This window comes from Heloderma suspectum, chromosome 1 (genome assembly GCF_057233095.1).
Source record: "Heloderma suspectum isolate Gila_16-S chromosome 1, 16-S_ref, whole genome shotgun sequence".
Classification (NCBI taxonomy): domain Eukaryota; kingdom Metazoa; phylum Chordata; class Lepidosauria; order Squamata; family Helodermatidae; genus Heloderma; species Heloderma suspectum.
The window spans coordinates 178,307,884-178,317,987 of record NC_139458.1 but is presented as its reverse complement, the minus strand read 5'-3'; the positions used below and the strand labels follow the sequence as shown (position 1 = coordinate 178,317,987).

Here is a 10,104-nt window from a genome sequence, read left to right as displayed (position 1 = left end):
ATAGCACAGTGCCACCTAGAGGTTGGGTAGTGGAAAAACCAGAAAGGAAATGCTCTTCATGTAGTGATCAGACCTCAATTCCACGATGAAACCAAAAGTAGACACAGCGGATTCACAGCCTTGTGCAGAAAAGCTCAGAGATAAGAACAGTTTCTGTATCTTGTTCAGCTTCTTTTCACAAATGGAATATTAATAATAATAATTTGGGAGTCATAGTATTCACATGGGGATTAATTCATCAGCAACATACTTGGTCCAGTTTTGACAGCAACTGTTTCATATATTGAAAAGATGGTTTAAACAAAACAGATACAAAAACCTCCTGGTGGATATTTGGGACAACCAAGCCACAATGTGATAATCACAATCATCTTATGAAAGACAGACATTTGAATCCATGTTCAGAGCCAGTGTGCATTACTATGAAATGTGATGTTTTGGAGCTCCAGTATAACCTGAAGCCACGTTGTTTACAGCAGGAGTGCAGAACCAGATATGGGTGAGGGGTGAAATTGCCCCTCACCAGGCCCTCCGCAGGCAGGATGACATCAGTGGGTGTGGCCATGCCTACTGATGTCATCGGCCTTTCCATTTTACCTTTCTCCATCTCTCTTTCAGCCCCCTGGAGGAACCCAAGCCGGCTCTGCAGGCTGGGTGTAGAACTTCCACAGGCAGGATCAGGCCAGAGGTTCTGTATCCCTGGTTTATAATATCTCATAGAAATAAGAATCTGACTCCAGTCCTCTCAGTTGAAGGCAAAACTACATGATACACACAAATGCATGTCACAGTGTCCTGATGGCCCATATTGAACCTAAGAAGCCACTTTCAAAGCAGTGGTCAGGACAGGAGAAGTAGTGGGCTGGAGGTGGGGCTCCTTAACCCTGTCCCTGTTCTCTGTTTCCTCACCCCCAAGCAGCTCACATGCTGACAAATTCCAAATGAGGGGCATTTGGAATGCAGGAAGAAAAGCTGCTCAGGTGTGTGTCTCTGTGGGGGTGTTTCCATGACAATGGAAGGAGAAGCGAATGGAGGAGTACCGGATTTTTAAAAAGGAATCAGCTTCACTGAACTTTGGTCCATGCAGGGCTCCACGAGCGAGTGCTCCGCACCAGTAAAAATCACTTAACAGAACATATTTCTGGGTTGGGGTTGGAGTGAATGTGACTGGCAGGGGCTGATCAACCAATAAGAGAGGCTCCCCCCGCTCCCCCCCTTCTCCTTTCCCCTGAAGCTCCAGATACATCTGCATTTCAGGAGAAAGCCTCATTGAGCACAATGGGAGTGACTTCTGAGTAGACACTAATTGGTTTCGGCAGGGACAGGAAACACACAGGAAACACCCCTTGACCGGGGTCATTGTGAAAGGCAAACCCCTGGCAGGGCTAGCGTACTTGAGGTCAATGCAGGGGTTGGGGTACACAGCAACTGTACTGACTTAAGGAAAATAATAGGACTATAAGCACTGTCAGGAAATCCCGTTTTTCCCTGATACGCTCCGGGGTGGCTGCTGGATGGCCACGACCTCCAAACGCAGCGAGCTGGGGGTAAATCGCTCATGGAGACGTCTTCTGTGTGTGTGTGATCTGGAGCTATGAAATTACATGAAGGGAAAGGGTTAACTACAACTCCTCTCATCCCTGATGACCATTCAGGAAGCAGAGTTTTTCCCCCTGGTTGTAAAAGGGCCATGAGGATTATGTTACACAGGTTGGCACATACCACTTTTTTTTATCACGAACCCTTACTTTTCATAGCCAACTAAATCACGTCCCCACCCCACCCCATCCATGTGAAAGCAATAGTCCAATATCATGCCTAATCCTTTATTTCATTCTACATTAAACACTTCTTTCAAATATGCCCCACGCATACCAAGTGGCACCTTGTAAATCTTCCAGTTAATTTTAAAAGTTTGAAGTTGACTAATTTAAAAGTATGGAGTCCTTTTCAAGCCATCATCCTGGTGAGGTGTGGCACCTGTAATAAAAGTGGCTTGGAGCAAGCCCATTCTTTGGCACTTAAAATGAATATTAGAATTGTATTACAATTATGAATAAAAGAAAATGATAACATTGTATCATGAGTCTTGCAGCATTTAACAGAGCTGTGAGATCAGATGCAGGATTACTTTTCTCAATCCATCTTGAGATCTAAATACAGCTAAGGCCCAGTTCTAAGGCCCAGTTCTTCTTCACAGAAGCTTCACTCAAGGTACAAAGCTATGCATGTTTAGATAGAAAAAAGTCCTACAAGTCCCAGCATTCCCCAGCCAGCATGGGGAATGCTGGGAGTTGCAGGACTTTCTCTGTCTAAACATGCATAAGATTGCATCCTTATTTATGTATTAATTACATTTCTATACTGCCCCATAGCTGAAGCTCTCTGGGTAGTACACAAAAATTACTGAACACTGGATAACTAGCAGCTGCATGTATGAACTGACTCTACTGAAAATGATTGCATTTGAGGTGTCATCCAAGGATGTTGATGTTATGTGGAGTTAGGTCTATGATGGCTCATTCACATATGCAAGTCACCAGCTGCTGCTGCAATCATCAGCGTTATACGAACGTGCATGGACGATCCAGCCATCAGATATCCAGCTTTTCAAACTACACATGATCTGCAAAGATTTTGGTAGCTTTCCCCCCATCCCATTTGTGCCTTTTCTAAAAGTACACAGACTCTTCCCATCAGAGACGGGAACAAGAGGAGAGGATGGAGAAGCAATTTTGCTTTCAGTATAGCTTTCCAAGACTAATTTACAAATCCTTCCAAAGGCAGTAAAAGGTGATGGCCTTCAACACAGCCAGATTTCATAATTCACACTTTAGATCTTTCAGCCACAGGACTGTGGAAAGAGGGGTCACAAGGGCCTTTCACAAAGGTCAGCACACCCCAGTTTGATGTGACAATTCTACTTCTGTTCCATCTTCAAAAAATATCACTGTCAGCAGAGGTGAGACACCGATGGCTGCAAAAGTGAAAGGGCTTGAAATGTTCTGAGTGATTTTAATGGGAAGGTAAAATGTAAAAGTGTTTACTCCGTAACCTTGCACTGCAGCACAGTCTTTTTGAGCGCAACAGTGACATCAATATATTAAGTGAGAGCTACTTCCGGTGCTGCTGCTTTCGCTCATGGAAGAGCACCCCAAGGCACTTCTGTAAGGAATAACAACAAACATCGCAGTATGCAGTGCTTCAGCTACGCGTGCCCTTGTCCAGAATACACCTTTCAGTTCCCCATGCCCCTCACACCGTCAGTCAGTATTTTATGCCCATTGAGCGCGCTCTGTCCTCATTGAGCTGACTGGGTTACTGCCCATCGCTAAGATTTTGTTCCATTCTGTAGGTTTGTTACAAAAATTGTGGTCTTTCTCTGGTAGACTTTCCAATTTGTTTACCAAGAACGAGAGGAGGCAGAGATCTGGTCCAACACAATTTTATTCTGCAGAATAAGGCAACCCTTGGGGCTAATGCTCCAACAAAGGTCACAATCAAGTAATGTGATCCAAAAGTTTATATAGGCAAGACCTTTGGGGGCTGTCTTACGCTTGTGCTGTACTAATCTCTTTGTCTAGCTGAGAAGGAGACAGAAAGCAGGCAGCGCCTTTCACCTATCTAGGCATGCGCAGAGAGGTAGTCTTGTACTCTAACGTAAACACGTTCTTGGCATTCCTGAGTCTCTGATAAGGCACTGTGTCTTTGTTTGGCATGACAATTTCACACAGAGGTAGAATAGACATAGCCTAGCTTATAAAATTATGGGATAACAGACATATTACAACTGAAATTTCTATAACAGTCCCCCCTCAAAAGGCTTTTCTTAAATCCCATACCTCTCCTTGGTCCAGCAGTGGACTACACACTTAAAGGCGCAAACCATCATCAATAGTATCATAACAAACAGAACTGCTCCAATTACAAGTTGTTTCAACCATGCAAAATCAGGGAGCCAACCATAACCAAGGATCACTTGCTCCTGAATAATTCTGTCCAATCATATCTTGTAGTTTGGCGATTTCATCTTCTATGGTTTTGTTTAAATCATGGAACTTTACTCTACACCCTTGTTTCACTAGGATGCAGAAGCCACCTTGGCATGCTAAGAGATAATCTAAAACCGATATTGGGCCACTAGCTGGCTGAGATCTTCAGTTTCAGATTGCATGGCCCTTACCATTATGGCTGTGGCATTGATGGTCTTCTCTAAATGGCAAGTGAGGCCTAGGATGCTTTTTCTATTTTCTTGTGCAATAATTCCTGGGTATGAACCCAGGGTAAGCAATCCTGTAACTAGCCCGCCCTCTACCCTGTTTGGTTCTAAATCTGACAATTGTTTTCCAATAATTACAGTGACATCACAGTTCTTACCCATCTGTCCTACAAGTTGCCCCATCCCTCCAACCTCTCTCTTTCTTCTCCCAGATTGAGGTTTTACCACTTGTACTGGAATGGTGAGATACCCAACCCCTACACATTGGTAATTTCCAGGGTGGTAATTGGTAGCCCATCCATCAAAGAAAAACCACAGATTGGGATCTCTCATCTGCCAACCTGAGCATATGCTACCTATCCCAGCATAATTGGGAGAGAACATAGGGTACTCGGGGTAAAGACTGCCAAAATCAGTGTCACCGAGATTAATGGAAGAAGAATAGGAGGAATTAAAACTTCCCCAAAGCCAAAACCAATCGGTGCACTGTGAATAATTTCCCATCCCATCTAGAACTGGTTTAGCCTTGTTATAATTAAGGGCTTTATTATTCCAGACACCAGAATGTTGACAACAAAAACAATTCCCCTGGGCCTGGTGTAAGTCTGGAATTTGAACTTTCGAAACTCAGTCTTGCTCAATTCATCAGGGACTCTTGAAAAGAGAGTGCCCTCTTTCTGTAGAGCTCCAACTATTACCTGCGGTTCTCTGATCAAGGCAGGCAACAAAGTGAAGTCTCTGACAGTTGATGGGTGTTCGTAGTAAAGAATAGAATCCTCCCCATTTTGCCTAAACATATGCTCAGCCTGTCTCTTAAACCAGTTTCCTTTTACCTGAGTGGAAAGTGTTAAAACAACTAGACTTAAGAAGGAAAGAGTAATATGCATGTTTAAGCATCAGGAGATTGCTCTCTCCTGAACAAATACTTTAGTCCCTCTAGTGGTTTGCTACTCCAACGGTGGCCTTCAGGTGGGTCAGCTTCTGATGTGACCCTCTCTGATGCAGGTGATGCCTTTAAGCGGGTGTGATGGATCCACTTCTTTCCTCCAGCGACCTTTACAGCCGTGTGAGTGGTGAGTAGAACCTGAAATGGACCCTTCCACTTCTCAGTAAGTGGTTCATCTTTCCAGGACTGGATCAGCACCCAATCACCAGGACTGAAATTATGCACTGGAGCATCCAAAGGCAAGGATTGGTATGGTGCTGCGAACCTGTGAAGACAAGACAAAACAGACTGCAAAGCAGTAACATATTCTTGGATCTCTAAAGCCCCTACTTCTAAGTTTACATTTAAACTATCAGCCACAGGTAATATCCGAGGTGGGATATGCCCATATAACATTTCAAAGGGTGTCAATTTAATACTTCCCCTGGGGGTGCACCGTATTCGAGTTAAGGTGATTGGCAAGGCCTGTGGCCATTTCAACTTAGTCTCTGAGCAAATTTTAGTAAGCATTGACTTTAGGGTGCAATTCATCCTCTCAACTTTACCTGAAGATTGAGGCCTCCAAGGGGAGTGTAGTTTCCAGTTGATTTGTAGTGCCTGAGCCACTGCTCACATCACCTGTCCAACAAAATAGGGTCCCTGATCCGATTTATTTATTTATTTATTATAATTAAATTTATTAATCGCCCATCTGGCTGGTCACCCAGCCACTCTGGGCGATGTACAACATACAATAAAACAATTTTAAACAATAAAATTCTACAATAAAAACATTTTCTAAAATACCCTAACCCACCCCAAATGCCTGCCTGAACAACCACGTTTTTAATGCACGACCGAAGCTCATTAAAGAGGGGGCATGACGGAGTTCCCTAGGGAGGGAGTTCCACAGAGTGGGGGCCACCACAGAAAAGGCCCTCTCCCTTGTCCCCACCAGTCTAGCTGTCCTGGCTGATGGGACAGAGAGAAGGCCATCCGAGGCTGATCTTGTTAAGTGACCTGTCTGGTGCTGCTGGAGGCGCTCCTTAAGATAGGCTGGGCCGGAACCATATAGGGTTTTAAAGGTCAAAACCAACACCTTGAATTTGGCCCGGAAAACAACTGGGTACCAGTGCAACTCCTTCAGCACTGGAGTGATGTGATCTCGCCGGCGGCTGCCTTTAATCAGGAGAGCCGCCACGTTCTGTACCAGCTGCAGTTTCCGAACCGTCTTCAAGGGTAACCCCACGTAGAGCGCATTACAGTAGTCTAAACGAGAGGAGACCAGGGCATGTACTACCAATGGGAGCAGAAGGTCGGGAAGGAAGGGGTGCAGCCGCCGTATCAGATGGAGTTGATACAGCGCTGTCCGGCTCACAGCTGACACCTGAGCCTCCATGGACAGCTGGGAGTCCAAAATGACCCCCAGGCTGCGGACTTGGTCTTTCAAGGGTAGCTGTACCCTATTCAACACCAGGTCAACATCCCCTAGCCTCCTCTTGTCTCCCACCAAAAGTACCTCGGTCTTGTCAGGGTTCAGCTTCAGCTTATTCCTCCCCATCCAGCCACTCACCACTTGATTCAATTTCCTCAGGTAACAAGAACCTAGGGACTACTTCTTTTAACAGGATCTTGGCTACTATTTGTGCAGTGGCTGTGCGAGTAGGGTAAGCCTCAACCCACCCAGTCAATTGGTCTACTATTACTAATAAATATCGATATCCATGAGTCCGGGGCAACTCTGAAAAATCGATTTGAAGACTCTGGAAAGGATAGTAAGCCCATGGGCGACCTCCCATTTGAGTTGGGGGTTTGGATGTCTTTGGGTTATTTTGGGGGCACAAAGGGCAATTAGCCACTGCTCTCTGGGTCTCAACATACAATCCTGGGGCCACAATGTGTCTCACAAGCAAATCCCCCATTGCAGTTCCTCCTAAATGTGTAGCCTGGTGCAAGTCTCTCACTATAAAGCTCAAAAGAGGCTTGGGTATGAACACTTTGCCTCCTGGGACTATCCACCATCCATCTTCAGTTTGCTTTGCCTTGTATTCAAGAGCTCTCTCATTCTCAGCTGGAGAGTAGATTGGAACCAAGTCTGTACTCAAATATGGGATTAGGGCTCCTTCATAATGCACCTCCTCACCTCCCATCTGTGCGGCTTCCTTTGCAGCCTTATCTGCCAAAGCATTGCCTCTTCTTTCTTTGGGATTGGCACTCTCTCCATGCGCCTTCACGTGCATCACAGCTACTTCTTTTGGCTTCATCAGGGCATCTAAAAGTTCCATGATCTGGGATCCGTTTGCCATCCTCTGTCCTGAAGCAGTAATGAAACCCCTTTCTTTCCACAGCACTCCATTTGCATGTACCATGCTGAAAGCATATCACGAATCTGTAAAGATATATATTTTTTTCCTTCTCCTATTTCTAGGGCTTGAGTCAAAGCTGTTAGTTCTGCTGCTTGTGCTGACCAATGGCTGGGAAGACGCTCTTTCCATAAGGCCTTCTCGAGAGTAACTACTGCGCATCCTGTGTATCTTTTTCCATCTATCACACAGCTGGAGCCATCTACAAACACCTCAAGGTCTGGCTTTGGTAACAAGGAATCAGTGAGGTCAGGCCTGATCAGAGTCACATGACTCAAAATCTCTAAACAGTCATGACAATTTAGATCTGGCTTAGGGAGCAAGGTGGCAGGATTCAAAAGATTGCTCTTCTTATATTTGAGGCCTGGGCTTGAAAGCAGGGAGATCTCATAGCGTGACTGGCATGATGAATTCAAAAACTTATCTCCATTGTTTCCCAGGAACTGAGGTATGCCATGAAGAGTATGCACCTCCATATCTGCTCCCATCGCAATTTTCTGGGCTTCTTCCACTAAAAGTGCACTTGCTGCCATGGCCCTCAAGCAAGCAGGCCATCCCTTTGCGGTTGGATCCAGAGTCTTGGAGTAGTATCCTACAGGTCTCCAAGAAGGACCTGTCCTTTGGGTTAAAACCCCTGATGCCACTCCTTTATTTTCATGTACATAAAGCCGGTACGGTTTATTGGGATCTGGTAAGGCCAGAGCAGGTGGTGACACCAAGTCTTGCTTCAGCTCAAGAAAAGCCTTTTCCATTTCATTTGTCCATTTCCAGTGGATGATATTTTCCTTTGTCAAAGCTTCATACTGGGGCTTCGCCTTCCGTCCATAATCAGGTATCCACATTCTACAAAACCCGGTGAGCCCAAGGAAGGCTCGCAACTCTTGAGGGTCTTTAGGCCTCAGTGTCTTCTGTATGTCGTCCAACTGAGCAGTGCTCAGGTCTCTGGTTCCCTTCCGAATCTGGTAGCCCAAGAAGGTGACACGGGTCTAGCAAATCTGAGCCCTTTCTCTTGACACTTTATAGCCTTTCAAGTTCAATTCTTGCAGGAGGGAGATAGTAGCTTCAGCACATGAGTCCTCTGTCTGGGTGGCCAGAAGAAGGTCATCTGAATATTGAAGCAAGGATACCTACAGCCGGTCCTCTTTCCATTGCCTCAGGTCATTTTGCAACGCACCCGTGAAGTTGGATTCATGGTCAGTCCCTGCAGAAGGACGGCCCATAAGAGCTGAACCTTAATATGGGTATTGGGATCTTCCCACTCAAATGCACATATTTTCTGACTGTCCTCATATAAAGGGATTGAAAAGAACGCATCCTTTAAGTCCAGTACTGAAAACCATCTGGCCTCTTTGGGAATTTGGGTTATAATGGTGTGTGGATTTGGAACCACAGGATGATCTGCACTAATAATATTGTTGACAGCCTTTAAGTCTTGGACTAAGCGGAACTCAATCCCCTTTCCAGGTTTGGGGGGTTTCTTCACTCCAATTATAGGGGTATTAAAGGGTGAAGTTCCTTCTTTCAACCAGCCATATCGTTTAAACTTTTCAATCAAAGGTTTCAGTCCCTTTCTGGCTTCTAGTGACAAGGGGTATTGTCTAATCTTTACTGGTTGAGCTCCAGGCTTAAGGTTGATCTGCACAGGCTTAACAAACTTTGCCCTTGCAGGTGCCTTCCCTGCCCATACATCTTCAGGGGCCCTTTTTGCCACATCGGCTCCCTGGTAGGGTACGTCGCATGTTCTCATCCACATAAGCTTGCAAACGCATCTGATAGTTAGATCCTTGCTGCTTTGGCGACCTAACAACCATCTTATCATCTCGAAAGAAAATTTCTGCTTGTAACTTAGTCAACAAGTCCCGACCAAGAAGTGCAACTGGGCACCTTTCAGACACAACAAGTTCATGATAAATGACAACTTCCAACCTTCGTGGGAAGGGGAAAGGTGTAAGGAACCTTAGTGGGTTGGCCTTCGATTCCTTCAATTATTACAGTTCTATCTTTATTAATTTGTGGCTTTGGTGCTTTTGGCAGCATGGAATAAGTTGCTCCTGTGTCAATAAGTCCCATTATTTCTCTTCCCTCCACCCTTATTGTAACCAGAGGGCCCTTCAGAGCCAGACAGCTCTTCAGGGTGGAGGTCTCAGACCCTGGTCCCCATCAATCTGATCCTTCTCCTTCCATGGCCACCATTGCCCCCCTCTTCTCCCCCTTTCGCTTTGGGCAGTCTTTTCGCCAATGTCCCCTCTCTTTACAGTAAGCACATTCATCTCTCCACAAACGTGGCTTTCTTCGAGTCCCAAAATCCTTTTTCAAACCTTTATCTGCCCAGTCAGGGACTTGCCCTGTGACCGCCATTGCAATCAAAGCTGCATTCTGTCTGACCTTCTTATCTGCTTCCTTCTTCTCTACTTTCTCACGATTCACAAACACCTTATAAGCAATCTCCATCAACTGAGGCAGAGGCATCGCTGCTGCCTCCATCAGTCTTCTGCAACTTTCTCTTAATGTCTGTTGCCACTTGAGCAATAAACATCATGTTAACCATCCTTAAATTCTCTTGAGCATCAGGGTTAATATCACTATACTGACAGAAT

At 45.3% G+C, this 10,104-nt stretch overlaps 1 pseudogene; it reads right to left on the bottom strand.

The window, feature by feature from the left end:
- Positions 1–3,829: 3,829 nt before the first annotated feature.
- On the bottom strand, positions 3,830–9,326 carry LOC146358440 (uncharacterized; annotated as a pseudogene).
- Positions 9,327–10,104: the final 778 nt, after the last annotated feature.